The following is a 14,252-nucleotide window of genomic DNA, read 5'->3' on the forward strand; positions in this document are numbered from 1 at the left end:
AGATAAAGAAACTTGCCTTTAGGGAGGTTAAGTGAATCAACATTTTAACGAGGCTGGATTAGAACCCAAGTCCCTTGACTCCAGGGTCTAGGCCCATGCCCCACCCTGGCCAGAGTTCGTTGTGAGAGAGAACTCAACCGCAGGGACAAGAGCACTGTGGCACCAGGGACCTGGAGGGGAAGTGGTAACAGGCACGGAAGGCCAGACCTCCTCACACTCACTCATCTGTGAGAAAGTACAAAAGCGAGAGAAAGCTGGCTTGGGGGTGGCACTCAACAGGTGCTCTGAGTGGCACCCACGGCCAGGTCCTGGGAGAGGACAGAAAACAACTGGGACTCCTCAGCCCCCGGCAGCTCCCGGTGCCCAGCCACCCACAACACAACCGTGAGTAGCTTTTTTTGTTGTTTATTTTAGGCTTCTTCCTCATTCCCCAACACCTGTATTCTTTTTTGTTTGTTTGATTGTTTTTGAGACGGAGTTTTGCTCTGTTGACCAGGCTAAAGTACAGTGGCACAATCTCGGCTCAGTGCAACCTCCACCTCACAGGTTCAAGCGATTCTCCTGCCTCAGCTTCCCGTGTAGCTGGGATTACAGGTGTGCACTACTGCGCCTGGCTAATTTTTGTATTTTTAGTAGAGACAGGGTTTCACCATGTTGGCCAGGCTGGTCTCGAACTCCCGACTTCAGGTGATCCGTCCACCTTGGCCTCCCAAAGTGCTGGGATTACAGGCATGAGCCACTGCGCCTGGCCAAAACCTGTATTCTTACCTTATCCCTTCCCTCCAGGGACACAAGAAGCCAGGTGGGCCTGTCTGGGGCAGGGGACAGATGTCATTTCAGGACACCTGGGGTTGCGGAGGACCAGTCACAGAAATGCTCAGGGCTGGCATCCCCCTCCTAGGACCAAGAATCAGGACTTTGGCTTTCATTTCATTACAGAGACAAGAATCACACACACACAGATGGCCTTACTGTGTGCCAGGTGCTGCCCGAAGAGCTTTTAGTGGTTTGATTTATTTAATCCTCACAACAGCTGTATGCAGTAGGCGCTATCACTGTTGCCCACTTGATAGGTGGGGGCTGGGTGACTTACCTGAAATCACGCGGGCATTGAGTGAGAGCATTGGCTAGAGCCTGGGCACTCCGGCTTCGCGGCCCACCCTTCAGCCACCAGGCTATCCTGCCTTACGAGGTGTGGACTGCAACAGCAGATGGGGGCCAGGAAACGACAGGGGCTGGCAGAGGCCTTTGAGAAGACCAGGTGAGTCCCGCGCTCTCATTTTATAGATGGGGAGTCCACAAGGTAGTGTTAGGGGCACACTGGACTCAGGAGGCCAGGGGTCTGCTTTGGTGTAAGTTCCACTCAGCGGAGGGAAGAGCAGTATTTTCCAGTGTGCCCTGGGGTCAGCGTCTGGGTCTGAATCCCAGCTCTGCCACTGGTAGCTCGATGGCCTCAGGCAAATCACTCCATTTCTTTCCCGCTCAGCTTCCTCTTCTGAGAAATACGGGCCTGAGAAGGTCACTCACAGGCTTGTTGCGAGGGTCGACTGTCTGATGCGGGCACAGGGCGGGCAGTGGCACAGGGCTCGGGAATGGCTGTGGTGGAGAGTTTGATATTCACCCCATCTGCTCTTGCTGTGGATTTGAGATGAGGATAAAATGAGCCCTGGCTGCTTTTCCCGGGAATGAGTGGCAAGTAGACACGTTGGCAGCGTGAAAGCCAGGATGGAGGCTGGGGAGAAGTTCAGGGAGACCTCAGGAGGTGGAGTCTCAATAATCCTGTCCCTAGCTCTGTAACCACCTTGTGGCTTACCAGAGTGACCCCCTAACCTGCGCTAGGCAGGTGAAGCATATCCTTTACCCTTTGGCCGGCTAAGGCCAGGCTAAGGCAGTGAAGACGGGAAAATGGCAGCCTGGCTCAGCCAAGCAGAGCCCTCCAGCGTCAGCCCCCTCTCTTCTCTCCTCATTCTACAGTACCAGTCACTCTTACTGCACGCCCTCAGGTGTGCATAAAATGGTCTTTTCTTTATTCAGATTAAATCACATTCAATAGGACCCTGAGCCTCATCCTACTGGGCTAGGAGGAAATGAAATCTCCAAGTGCACTGAGCTTCCCTCACTGCCACCCCCACCCATGCACATTGACCCGGAGGACACACAGAACATAAGCGTGAGGGAGGCTCCTGGGTCCTCCTACGATGGATGCCCATTGCCCAAATGGGCTCGATTGTCTGAAGTCCAGCCTTGCCCACTTCCCTGGCATGCCTGGAGTCCAGATTCTTTGTAAGACCTGAAACCACTGTGTCTCATTTTGACATCCAGGATGTATCACCCAGTAACTTCCCCCAGAGGTCCTGCCATCTTCCCAGAAAGCAGAGTCTAGGTGCCCATGACCTCTGGTCCCCTCCCAGCCAAGGACAATCTCTCCTCTCCCCTTGGCTGTGGATGGCAGATGGACACTCTTCTCTCCCCACCCCCCACCCACGTGGCCTAACCTTCTCACTGCGCTCAGGTTCTCAGGAAAGGACAGGAAGAAGGGTTGTCTTCAAATAGCTTCTGCTTCCTACTCTCACCCCTGAAAAAAGTCCCCGAGCCATGAGACATAAAGGGCACTCTGAAAAGAGACAGGCAGCCCTATCTTACAGATGAGAAAAACCAAGACTCAGCAGCAGTGTTGACTTGCTCAGTGTCACACAGCCAAGGAACAGCGGAGCCAGTGTGAGCTGAGAGTCCTGCGCTGTGGGTTCAGAGCTTGTGCTATCAATCACATGGAATCACATGGAAACCCAAGTCTCCCTCATCAATTATTCAGGCGACCTGGGGCAAGTTACATCACCTTTCTGAATCTCAGTTTCTTCAACTCTAAAAATGACGCTATCATAGCATTCCCAACCTGCCTCAAAGGGGCTCTTGTTTTTTATTTTTTGTTTTTTTCTTTCCTTTTCTTTTCTTTCTTTTTTTTTTTTTGAGACAGCGTTTTGCTCTTGTTGCCCAGGCTGGAGTGTAATGGCATAATCTTGGCTCACTGCAACCTCTGCCTCCTGGGTTCAAGCGATTCTCCTGCTTCAGCCTCTCAAGTAACTGGGATTACAGGCATGCACCACCACGCCTGGCTAATTTTGTATTTTTAGTAGAGATGGGGTTTCTGCATGTTGACCAGGCTGGTCTCAAGCTCCCGACCTCTGGTGATCCGCTCTTGTTTTTTTCTTAAGCGAACATTGATGAAGCATTTTCTACACATTTGAGCTCTGTGACCGTTCCTCATTCAGTCCTCACCACAGCCTAGGAGGGGGCTGCTATCACTAACCACATTTGCAAGGTGAGAAACTGAAGCTCACACAAGCTTAAGACTTGTCCAAGGGGCCGGGCATGGTGGCTCACACCTGTAAGCTTGGCACTTTGGGAGACCCAGGCAGGAGGATAGCTTGAGCTCAGCAGTTCAAGACCAGTCTAGGAAACATAGTGAGACCATATCTCCACAAAAAAAAAAAAAAAAAAAAATTAAAAATTAGCCAGGTGTGGTGGCACATGCCTGTGGTCCCAGCTACTCAGGAGGCTGAGGTGGAAGGATTGTTTAAGCCTGGGAGATTGAGGTTGCAGTGAGCTATTATTGCCTGGGTAACTGAGCAAGATACTGTTTCAAAAAAAAAAAAAAGGAGAGAGACTTGTCCACAGTCCCATAACTGGTGGTAATGGCAAAGCTGAGACTCAAGTCCAGCTCAATCTGGATCCAGAACCAAGCCATATTGTGGTGGGAATCAAAATAGGAGAACGGGAGTGGAAATGCCTATAGGTACGGAGATGCAGTGCAGGCTCGGGGACTCATCATCAGGGTTGTCTTTACTGTGTCACTTGCCAGGCTGCGTTTCGGATGCCTTCACATGGACAACCCGAGAACCTGCGCTGGGGAGGAAATTGGAGGGATATCATATTAATATGGCCGGCTTCTCTCCCCCTACCCCAAACTGAGCAGTCCAATCCAGTCTTGCAAGGTGTCCACTCTGTGCCAAGACCCTGAGGCTCTAGCCCTTGGCCCAGGTGACTTCCCGTTTTCATGATGATCTCTGACAGACCTTTCCTGACCGTGCTTGGGCATTATCTTATGTAATCCTCACCTCGGTCCTATAAAGGCAATTCTCTTTCTCTCCCCAAGCTATAAATGAGGACGCTGACGTATTGGGAGAGGGCAGAGTGGGAACCCACGCACAGCCAAGGCTCTCAGTCCCCAGCTGCGCTGCAGGGACCACCAGAAGAGTAAGATCAGGTCTCAGCCTTCTTCCAGCAGAACCCAGAACAGTGTAAAACTTCCAGCAGAACCCAAAACACGTGAAAAGAGAACAGTGTAAAACTGTTCTCTTTTCCCTCCATCTCCTGGGGAGAGAAAGGATGTACTCAGTCCTCACGCCATGCAGCAAAGACCTCAAATGCCAAGGAGAGAAAATGACAGACAAGGGTAGATTAATGGGGGAGGAACTGCATAGTGGAGTTAGGGCCAAGCAGGGAGGGAAGGATTCCCCAGCAGGCGAGGGAGTGAAGGCTGCTGGGGCCCCATCCAGTCTGGGAGGATGTGGGTGAGCCCATGAGCAGAGGGGACTTCGTGGTTCGGTGTCCCGTGAGCTTCACGGCTTCTCCTCCCCTCCCCGACCTGCTCCCACTGCCCAGAAAGGAGGTCTCTGATCTTCTGTTCATACAGTGAGTCAAAGGCAGCTTTTCCCACTCCCTCACCCCCACCACCCCACCTGTCTCTCAGAGGCTCCCTTGCCTCCCTAGAGGTTGAAGCAACCCCTAAGTTCCTCTTTGAGAGCCACAGCTGCGTTCACAGTGTTGCCTCCGCCCAAATTCATTGAGTTTGCCCTCTGTGTCTCTCCCTGGGTCTGTTTGGGTCCTGGAAAATCTGATGGAGCTGGAAGCTGGGGAATAGAGCCCACTGAAAGCAAGGGAGGAGCCAGAGGGTGCTTCACTGACCTTCTGTAGCCCTCCCTCCCTTCTAATGTGCCCATTTGACAGGTAAAGGCCACTAAGGCTTAGACACAACAGGCAGAGACAGGAGTCAAACCCAAGTCTGTCTTCCCACTACTTTCTACCAGCTTTTCCCACTAGGGAGGGAGACGTTCCAGAAGGTTCACATCATTAGAAGGTCTTGATGCCTGTTTCTGTTTTTTAAAAATTAGTGAATAATTATTGTAATATTTAAAAGATATTTTTCTCAACATGAGATCTTCCTAGGATAAGTGGAAGAATCAAATCTGGCAGGTACAGCCAGGCATCGCTTGAGCCCAGGAATTCAAGGCTGCAGTGAGCCGAGATTGTGCTACTGCACTCTAGCCTGGGTGACAGAGCAAGATCCCTATCTCAAAAATAAAATAAATATTTAAAAAGCGATAGTCGGCGAGGCACGGTGGCTCATGCCTGTAATCCCAGCACTTTGGGAGGCCCAGGCGGGCAGATCATGAGGTCAGGATATCGAGACCATGCTGGCCAACATGGTGAAACCCCGTCTCTACTAAAAATACAAAAATTAGCCGGGCATAGTGGCATGTGCCTGTAATCCCAACTACTCAGGAGGCTGAGGCAGGAGAATTGCTTGAACCAGGGAGCCAGAGGTTGCAGTGAGCCAAGATCACGCCACTGCAGCCTGGTAACAGAGGGAGATTCCATCTCAAAAAAAAAAAAAAAAAAAAAAAGCAGTAGTTAGTGGTGATAGAACAAACTATCTCATGACTCACAACCAGGCAATTAATCATTCAGCTACAGCTTTGGCTGATATATGGCTTTACATCGTTTTTGCTCTTAATCTGATATCATTTAATTTATACCCTTACTGAGCCAATGATTAAAGACAGCATAAGAAACTGATACCAAAAATACAAGGAAGCTGGGTATGGTAGCTCACGCCTGTAATCTCAGAACTTTGGGAGGCTGAGGTGGGTGGATCACTTGAGGCCAGGAGTTTGAGACCAGCCTGGCCAACATGGTGAAACCCCATCTCTACTAAAAAAATACAAAAATTAGCCAGGTGTGGTGGCACATGCCTGTAATCCCAGCTACTTGGGAGGCTGAGGCTGGAGCATTGCTTGAACCCGGGCGGCAGAGGTTGCAGTGAGCCAAGATCACACCACTGCACTTCAGCCCGGGCAACAGAGCAAGACTCCATCTCAAAAAACAGAAGAGAAAATACAAGGAAATGACGGTGTTAACTCCTCTGCAGATTTGCTTCAAGATTCTTCTTTTTTCTCTCTCTTTTTTTTTTTTTTTTTGAGACAAGGTCTCCCTCTGTCACCAGGCTGGAGTGTAGTGGCGTGATCTCAGCTCACTGCAACCTCCACGTCCCAACCTCCACCTCCCAGGTTCAAGCGATTCTCCTGCCTCAGCCTCCCATGTAGCTGGGATTACAGGTGCATGCCACACGCCAGCTAATTTTTTTGTATTTTTAGTAGAGATAGGGTTTCACCATGTTGGCCAGGCTGGTCCCGAATTCCTGACCTCAGGTGATCCGCCCACCTTGCTCTCCTAAAGTGCTGGGATTACAGGAGTGAGCCACCATGCCCGGCCTGCTTCAAGATTCATAAATTACATTTATCTGATCAACTTTCTTATATGGCATATTAGAGAAATCCTAGTACTTCACAACATTTCGAAGGTTGGTAAGAAGAGAGAAAGATGTAGTCTGTCTTTTCCTGTACTGGGTATAAAAGAGATCTACACCTGCAAGGCATATACAGAGAGGCATGCAAATAGGGGCCTGAGACATATTTTTTCTTTTTTTTTTTTGACACAGAGTCTCACTTTGTCACCCAGGCTGGAGTGCCGTGGGCAATCATGGCTCACCGCAACCTTGACGTCCTAGATTCAAGCCATCCTCTCATCTCAGTCTCTCAAGTAGCTGAGTCTCTCAAGGAGCTGCCACCACTCCCAGCTGAATGAGACCTATTTTATCTCATCATATAGCAAACATAAAATTACTTTTAAAAAGTATACATTGGCCGGGTGCGGTGGCTCACGCCTGCAATCCGAGCACTTTGGGAAGTGCTGAAGCTCAAGGTGGATCACTTGAGCTCAGGAGTTCAAGACCAACGTGGGCAACATGGCAAAACTCCATCTCTAAAAAGAAAGAAAGAAAAATGAAAAAAAAGTTAGAGAAAAATTTTAAATGATACACTTATTGTAAATAGTACATTTGATTTAAAATCACTTCCTTTTTCATGGGCCATAGAAAATTATGAAATGGCTCCAGTAGTTTCCACTGGGGTTTGTAAAATTAAGTTTTCCATGTCCCATACATCCCGTTTAATCCTCACAACAGTCCTGAGTGGAGGTATTTTCATTATTCCCATTTTACAGACAAGGACAGTGAGGCTCAAGGAGACGACGTAATTTGCACGAGAGACCACAGCTTTAATAAGGGGCAGGAGGCGGATACAGTGGTGTGGGCCTGGAGTCCCACTGCTGGACAGTCTGAAGGGGGAAGACAGCTTAAGCCTAGTTCTCCAAAAAACATCAGAGTGGGAGCAGAATCAGAACTCACAACTATGACTCAGGCTGCCTCTGTCTACCTATTTCCTCCTTATTCTCAGTTGGTTCTGAGGATAAGTTCAGGACCAACTGAGAATCTGTGTTCAGAACCAACTGAGAATCTCTTTTACACAGAACAGGAACAGGAACTAGAAATCCAGGCCACCTTGCAAGTTTGGCTCCCAAGGCCTGAGATTGGCTTGATAGAGTGTCCCGTGATCCCGCTAGATCCCAAATCCCAGGCCAGAGATTGCAACATGTGTTCTTTGTTATGGTCCCAGGGACCAAAAGCCAACAGATGCACAAATGCACCTTAATTAATTCTATTATAGAGAGGTAGAAGGAACTTACAGGAGGATCAGCTCCCCAGATGTCTGGCCTATCCCTGGCTGTTCCTCGTCTCTCCATGGCCTGAGTCCCCACACCAGGTTTAATTCATCCATCAGCCTCTGCCCAGCTTGTCCCTTTGTCCCCTCCAGCCCCTTTGCCACCACTCACAGATCTTATCAGCCCCATGAGTCAAGCCTCTCTGCCGATGCTGGTTTCCCCAACTACAGAACAGGAGTGATACTTGTCCCCCATCATGGATTTGTTGTGTAGAATATATAAGTTAATATATAAATATATATAATATATAAAGTGCAAAGACGGCCAGGCGCGGTGGCTCATGCCTGTAATCCCAGAACTTTGGGAGGCCAAGGCAGGTGGATCACCTGAGGTCAGGAGTTTGAGACAAGCCTGGCCAACATGGTGAACCCCATCTCTACTAAAAATACAAAAACTAGCTAGCATGCTGTCAGGTACCTGTAATCCCAGCTACTTGAGAAGCTGAGGCAAGAGAATCGATTGAACCTGGGAGGCGGAGGTTGCAGTGAGCCGAGATGCACTACACTCCAGCCTGGGCGACAGGGCCAGACTCATCTCAAAAAGAAAAGAAAAGTTAAGTGCAGAGAATAGTGCCTGACACACAGTATACAGTAGGTGCAATTTCAGTATTAGCTGCTACTATTGTCATAATCACCAGAGTGTTTCAAGAGCTGAGCCTCCGTGGCTCTCCACATGGCTTCACAAACTCCCCCGTTCTGGGAACCAGCCTGAATTGCAACCTCAACCCCGCACTGATGCAACCCTATAAGCAAACCAGAATCATGGCTAGCGCAGGGGCTCTACCCTTTGGGATCTGGCCAAACCAGGAAGAGGTAGAGTGGCCTGGAGGCAAACCACAGGTGATTCAGAATGTTCACCACGTGGTTAACCCTGTCTTACTCCTGCTTTAGAGAGAAGCCACTATGAAAAGTCCTCATCATCAGGGGACAGGCCTCTGTGTCCCCTGGTTATAATGCGTTACTTTGTATGAAAGTTTCCTTTCCTACGGAGATCACTTCACGGACAGAATGGGTGACTGGCCACTTCCAGGTGTGATTTTAACGATGCTCCTCCCACCCCCAGACAAATGCATACTTCCCCGATGGCTGACAGATTTCACAGTAACAGGCTACCCTCAGGGTGAAAGAGATCCACACATGCTTATCAGTCATTTACACTGTAATATCACAGAGCATCAAATAATTTTCTGTAGTAGACTTTCTTTGAAAGAGGGAGATAGGCCTTTTAGTTCTTGTTATAAAAATGAAGATTAGCCAGGTGCAGTGGCTCACACTTGTAATCCCAGCACTTGGAAGCAGCACCAGGTAGATCACCTGAGGTCAGGAGTTCGAGACCAGCCTGGCCAACATGGTGAAGCCTTGTCTCTAATAAAAATACAAAAAAATTAGCTGGGTGTGGTGGCAGGCGCCCGTAATCCCAAGCTACTCGGGAGGCTGAGCCCGGAGAATCACCTGAACCCGGGAAGCAGAGGTTGTAGTGAGCCGAGATCACACCACTGCACTCCAGCCTGGGTGACAGAGCGAGACTCCAAAAAAAAAACAACCAAATGAACAGAAAAAACAGAGGATCTGAGTGACATCACCTAGATCACAAGGGAGCTCCCTAGTGGGGCAAAGCTAAGATGCCTGTCTTTAGGCAGTGTGAACTCTGGAATCTGGTAAAGCAGAAAATGGGGAGCCCAAATGCAATTTTTCAACATTTCAAAGGGCCGCCCAGAAAGATTAGAGAGAAGTCCCCGGGAGAAAGCCGCAGGAGCCAGCTGAGCAACTAGGAGGCAGGCCCCTGTGACAGTTGCAGACCTGGGCACAGGTTTGGGTTCACATCGGGCTCTGCCCTTTTGTGCAACCTCAGACAAGTCACTGCATCTTTGAGCATCGGTCTCCTTGTCTGCAAAACAGAGATGATGATAATAGGACCACCCTTCCTGACTTACTGTGAGGATTAATTGCATGTTACACAACCAGCTATTGTTAAAGTGAAGCTCCCCACAATCCCATTTTCACCCTTGCATTTATGGCCTGGCAGGTTAGGGTCTGCAAGGCTGTTTCACAGATACTATGAGGAGCACTTTTGATATGTTAACCCAGGCATGCCCTTCTTACTGATGCACGTTAAAAAAAAAAGGCTTTTTTTTTTTTTTTTTTTAGGCCTGGGGTCTCACTCTGTCACCCAGGCTGGAGTGCAGTGGCATGATCACGGCTAGCTGTAGCCTCAACCACCTGGGCTCAAGTGGTCCTCCCACCTCAGCCTCCCAAGTGCCTGGGACCACAGGCATGAATTACCACCCCTGGCTAACTTTTTTTTATTTGTAGAGGCGGGGTCTTCCTATGTTGCCCAGGCTTGTCTTGAACTCCTGGGCCCAAGGGCTCCTCCCACCTCAGCCTCCCAAATTGCTGGGATTACAGGTGTGAATCACTGCACCCGGCCTCACTTTGAAAATTAGAAAGCAGGTTACCCTCCTTGAGGATGTTGGCATGTGTCAGAGAGAATACCTCCAACCAATCCATTAATAAACAGTTATTGCTGCGGCCGGGCCTGGCCCGGCTGCGCTAGGCTAGGCTCTGGCAGGATCGCAGGGGCGGGGGTTGTAGGGGCACGGGTGGCAGCCCCGCGGGTCGCAGCGCCGCCGCCGCCGCCCATGAATGCTGCTGCCCCTGGCCTGCCTTCACCGCCGCGTCGCTCAGCGCCCGACCTCCCTGCTTTTTGCTTGCAGAGCCGCTCCCGAGACCCCGGCGCGGCGCGAGGGCGCGGGGCGGGGGTCCACAGGCGCCGAGGCTGCCCCCGGCGTCCCGCCCGCAGAGATAGCGGCGGAGCTCTACGACCCCGCCAGCGCCGCGGCGGCGGTCCTAGCCCACAGCAACGCAGGCGCCGCGGTGGGCAGGAAGGCCGGGCAACGCAGCCTGCACAGCGCCCCCGCGCCCGCGCCGCCCACACTCGGCAACAACCACCGGGAGAGCCGCGAATGGCGCTGCCGCCGCACGCTGCGCGAGAGGAACGCGCTCATGTTCAACAACGAGCTCATGGCCGACGTGCACTTTGTCATGGGACCCCCGGGGGCGACCAGGACGGTGCCCGCCCACAAGTACGTCCTGGCTGTCTGCCGCTCAGTCTTCTATGCCATGTTCTACTGGGACCTGGCGGAAGTCAAATCTGAAATTCACATTCCAGACGTGGAGCCCGCAGCCTTTCTGATCCTGTTAAACTACGTGTACAGTGATGAGATCGATCTGGAAGCGGATACGGTGCTGGCCACTCTGTAGGCGGCTAAGAAGTACATCGTCCCAGCATTGGCAAAAGCCTGCGTCAGCTTTCTGGGGACAAGTCTGAAAGCCAAGAACGCCTGCGTCCTGCTGTCCCAGAGCCGGCTGTTTGAGGAGCCCGACCTGACCCAGCGCTGCTGGGAGGTCATCGACGCACAGGCCGAGATGGCCCTGCCGTCCGAAGGCTTCTGTGAGATGGACCGGCAGACGTTGGAGATCATTGTCACTCGGGAGGCCCTCAACACCGAGGAGGCGGTGGTCTTCCAGGCCGTCCTGAACTGGGCTAAGGCAGAGTGCAAGAGGCAGGGGATGCCAGTCCACCCCACGAAACAAGAGGCGTGTTTTGGGGCAAGCCCTCTATCTGATCCGAATTCCAACCATGACCCTAGAGGAGTTTGCCAACGGTGCTGCCCAGTCAGACATCCAGACATCCTGACTCTAGAGGAGAACCACACCATCTTCCTGTGGTACACCGCCACCAACAAGCCCCGCCTGGACTTCCCCCTGATCAAGAGGAAGGGCCTCGCCCCGCAGAGGTGCCACCGATTCCAGTCTTCTGCCTACTGCAGCAACCAATGCCTGTACCGCGGGCTCTGCGACAGCATCCAGTTTGCAGTGAACAGAAGGGTATTTATTGCGGGGCTGGGCCTGTATGGGTCCAGCTCTGGGAAGGCTGAGTACAGCGTGAAGATTGAGCTCAAGAGGCTCGGGGTGGTTCTGGCTCAGAACCTGACCAAATTCATGTCGGACAGATCCAGTAACACCTTCCTGGTCTGGTTTGAACACCCGGTCCAGGTTGAACAAGACACCTTCTACACGGCCAGTGCTGTCCTGGACGGCAGCAACCTCAGCTACTTTGGGCAGGAGGGGATGACGGAAGTACAGTGCAGAAAGGTGGCCTTCCAGTTCCAGTGCTCCTCGGACAGCACCAACGGGAGTGGGGTCCAGGGTGGGCAGATCTCTGAGCTCATCTTCTATGCCTGAGGTGCCTGGGGAGGCTGCAGCAGGTCTGCGAGTGGGTGGAGGGGAAATCAGGACACTAACTGCTTCTTGACACCATGAAAGGCCACACTTAACCTTGTCTGTCTTTGGCATGTAGTCAACTGAAGCTTGATGCTGTGAAGTAGGCACCTTTTCCACACAGCCAGAGCTGGGGGATTGGAGTCTTAGGCATCTCTGGTACACTGGGGCGCACGTCTCAGGTGGAGGAAGATTTAGGGCACAAGACAGGCCCCAGATCCCCTCCCAATGGCACCCATGCCACCTGCTTTGAGGGGTTGGATGTTCCTGCCACCCTCTCGGATACTAAGTGGTTCCAAGCTTAACTGTAGACCTTCCCCTCAAATCTAAAATCGGCAAAAGCCACTTAAAATAAGAGACTTCTGTAATAATGGTTGCCTACAATTAAAAAAAGAAAGAAACAGTTACTGAGCAGTGACCATGGGTGAGGCAGGTGCACTTAAGATACAGGAGTGAACAAAACAAATAATGAGCCCTAACTCCCTTGGAGCAACCATTCTAGTGTCCTATTACTCAAATCAATCTCCCCCAGCATTCGAGGATCAGAGTTTTTAAGGACAATTTGGTTGGTTGCTGGAAGCATGGCTCGGTAAAATGGTCCAAGGTGGGAAGGATAAAAATGAGATCAGGGAGGCCAGGCGCGGTGGCTCATGCCTATAATCTCAGCACTTTGGGAGGCCAAGGCGGGCAGTTCACCTGAGGTTGGGAGTTCAAGACCAGCCTGATCAACATGGAGAAACCCCATTTCTATTAAAAATACAAACTTGGCCAGGTGTGGTGGCACATGCCTCTAATCCCAGCTACTTGGGAGGCTGAGGCAAGAGAATTGCTTGAGCCTGGGAGGCAGAGGTTTCAGTGAGCCGAGATTGCACCATTGTACCCTAGCCTGGGCAACAAGAGTGAAACTCTGTCTCAAAAAAAAAAAAAAATGAGATCAGGGAAGAGATGGTTGCCCAGAGGCATAAGAGAGACCCCATGCCCCTCCGTCTATAAGCCTCTAGGGGTTCACCTTGCCTGCCACCCAGACAGAGCCAATTCATCAAGACTGGAGAATTGCAATAGAGAAAGAGTAATTTATGCAGAGCTGGCTGTGCGGGAGACCGGAATTTTATTATTACTCAAATCAGTCTCCCCCAGCATTCAAGGATCAGAGTTTTTAAGGACAATTTGTTTGGTTGCGGGGAGCCAGTGAGCCAGGAGTGCTGATTGGCCAGGGATGAAATCACAGGGAGTCAAAGCTGTCCTCTTGCACTGAGTCAGTTCCTGGGTGGGGGCCACGAGATCACATGAGCCAGTTTATGGATTTGGGTGGTGCCAGCTGATCCATCAAGCGGAGGGTCTGCAAAATATCTTAAGCACTGATCGCAGGAGCAGTTTAGGGAGGGTCAGAATCTTGTAGCCTCCAACTGCATGACTCCTAAACCAACCTTCCTTCCTTCCTTCCTCCCTCCCTCCCTCCCTCTCTCTCTTTCTCTTTCTTTCTTTCATTCATTCATTCTTTCTTTCTCTCTTGACGGAGAACCCTCTGTCGCCCAGGCTAGAGTGCAGTGACACAATCTCGGCTCATTGCACCCTCCACCTCCCGGGTTCAAGTGATTCTTCTGCCTCACCCTCTCGAGTACCTGGTATTACAGCGTGCACCACCACACCTGGCTAACTTTTGTATTTTTAGTGGAGACGGAGTTTCAGCATGTTGGCCAGGCTAGTCTTAACTCCTGACCTCAAGTGATCCACCCGCCTCAGCCTCCCAAAGTGCTGGGATTACAGGCGTGAACCACCACACCAGACCCTAAACCATAATTTCTAATCTTGTTCCTAATGTTAGTCCTACAAAGGCAATCTAGTCCCCAGGCAAGAAGGAGGTGTACTTTGGGAAAGGGCTGTTATCGTCTTAGTTTTAAACTAAGTTTCTCCCAAAGTTAGTTCAGCCTACGCCCAGGAATGAACAAGGACAGCTTGGAGGTTAGAAGCAAGATGCAGTCGGTTAAGTTAGATCTCTTTCACTGTCTCAGTCATAATTTTGCAAAGGTGGTTTCACATCTAGGCTGCCCAACTTCTGTGGTCAGGGCCTGG

At 51.0% G+C, this 14,252-nt stretch overlaps 1 protein-coding gene and 1 pseudogene across 1 annotated transcript in view; both read left to right on the forward strand.

Annotated features, from left to right (window-relative positions):
• The first annotated feature begins 225 nt into the window (after positions 1–225).
• The window catches only part of CNR2 (cannabinoid receptor 2), a 44,576-nt gene continuing 30,549 nt past the window's right edge, over positions 226–14,252 (forward strand). The window contains exon 1 of the mRNA XM_009233801.3: positions 226–384. The gene's annotated coding sequence lies outside the window, so the exon portion shown is untranslated. The remainder of the gene's footprint in view (positions 385–14,252) is intronic.
• LOC100455104 (BTB/POZ domain-containing protein 6-like) lies at positions 10,221–12,716 on the forward strand (annotated as a pseudogene).

This window comes from Pongo abelii, chromosome 1 (assembly GCF_028885655.2).
Source record: "Pongo abelii isolate AG06213 chromosome 1, NHGRI_mPonAbe1-v2.0_pri, whole genome shotgun sequence".
NCBI classification, from domain to species: Eukaryota; Metazoa; Chordata; class Mammalia; order Primates; family Hominidae; genus Pongo; species Pongo abelii.